Genomic DNA, 1,764 nt, shown 5'->3' with positions numbered 1-1,764 from the left:
CGGATGGCGGAGGGCAACCGGCCTGCTTCGGGCAACTTCGCTTCCCGCCTTTAAATGCTAGGTCAAAGCCCAAGGAAGGACTACACCTTCTAAAACCCAGTTTCCTTAATTTGTTTAACAAAAGACATCTCCATGCTCTGTGGCCTCTTAATTTTCGTAGATGTTAAAGTGCACAGAATTAAAGAATCAATGGACAATTAAGCCAACACTGGCAGGTTCTGGCCAAGAGCATATTATTTATTTATTCAGCCAGCCACACTCATTTTTAAAGCACTCACTTTCCATTTTGTTTCTGACATCAAAAATAAATCAAACTAAACTGTACACGTCATAGCTGAAAAAAATTATTTGCATGATACATTGCCCCTTTGAAGCCTCAGTAGCCACCTGCAAAAGGAATTTTTGTCAGTGTCAAAACAGCAACAACAAAAAGATACGAATTCATTCCAGCACCAGCCTTTTCTTCGGATACAGACAGAATTGAAAAAAACAGAAATAAGGTTTAATTCACTAGTGATTTTTCCATACAGTCTGAAGCTTCTTTTTGATTTCTGAGCATCCATTTTCCTGGGTCATCTAGAGAGGGCTGCAAGATTTTAGTCAATTAACAGAGTGGTAGTTTGGTGAAATCTCAACAGGCAGAGGCAAGCAGCCAGAGTGGGGACAGGAAGGGCTCCCTGCCGCACTCAGCCAGCCCCTGTGTTTCTGCTCCTGGCCCAAGACCTTGCCCCTAAATTGTGGGTCACCTAGAAGCCCCAACTTTCTTTCTATCCAGCTCATAGCATTGGATATGTCTTACCTAAAAAGGAAAATGCAAAATCGCCATCCGGTATCTTGTTCCTTAAAGGTTCCCTGATTGGGACGAGCCCTGTGGAATTGTTCCTGCCCTTGTGACCTGCACTCAGCAGCCCTCCCCAGCCTTCCCACCCTCACCCCCTCCAGCCCACCTGCCCTTGTGACCTTCACTCAGCAGCCCTCCCCAGCCTTCCCACCCTCACCTCCTCCAGCCCACCCGCCCTCACTCCCTCCAGCACATCCTCTATTTCACAGCTACCTGTTCGCTTCTAAGTTTCCCAGAGGCTGATTCTAGGACTGTGATTCTCAAACTAAGTGTACATCAGGATGGTGTGTTAAAACAGTTTTGGATTCAGGAGTTCTGGGGGAAGGTCTGAGAATGTGCATTTCTATTAAGTTCTGATAATACTGCTTGGAGAAGGGCTGTTCCGAGACAACTGGTGTTGGGGAGGAGGTGGGAGAGGACACTTCCAGTAGCTTGTGCTGTGGCGCCATCTAGTGGTCTAAGACATAGTAACAGCAATCTGTGCCGTGTGCATTGAGTAACCCTGAAAACTAGCCCTCCCCAAGCGCCTTCCCCTTTATCATCTCTACTTGTAAAGTAAGTGTTTTATAGAAGTTAAATGATCACTTTTCATACTCTGAACAACCACAGGAGAATGGGAGCCTTACAGACTGTGTCCTGCCCAAAGTCCCACAGCGGCAGAACTGAGACTGGAAGATGAGTGTTTAAAGGCTAGAAACTTTAAACTGTGCAAATAGACTTTGGTGTTTGTCCTCAGATACTTCCAGCTTAAGGCAAGACAACGATAGCATAGTGGCAGACAGCGAAACAGTCATCCAGGTTACACAATAATTAAACCCTAATTTCACCAAAAGCTTAGTCTCCAACATGTCCTGGCAGCCAAGACAAAGTACGAAACAGGATTCCACCTATTCGCAACCTAAAGCAAGGGAGCCTGCCTGTTT

General features: G+C 45.9%; 1 long non-coding RNA gene across 1 annotated transcript; it reads right to left on the bottom strand.

The window, feature by feature from the left end:
* Positions 1–211: 211 nt before the first annotated feature.
* Positions 212–985, bottom strand: LOC108311462. The gene is made up of 2 exons (XR_001828217.2): positions 948–985; positions 212–840 (listed from the first exon to the last, which is right to left on the bottom strand). It is a non-coding gene; the product is annotated as an uncharacterized LOC108311462 (long non-coding RNA).
* Between the last annotated feature and the right edge of the window lie 779 nt (positions 986–1,764).

The sequence above is a fragment of the Cebus imitator genome, unplaced genomic scaffold (genome assembly GCF_001604975.1).
Source record: "Cebus imitator isolate Cc_AM_T3 unplaced genomic scaffold, Cebus_imitator-1.0 Scaffold115, whole genome shotgun sequence".
NCBI classification, from domain to species: domain Eukaryota; kingdom Metazoa; phylum Chordata; class Mammalia; order Primates; family Cebidae; genus Cebus; species Cebus imitator.
The sequence above is the reverse complement of the archived record's forward strand: the minus strand, read 5'-3'. Positions and strand labels throughout refer to the sequence as shown.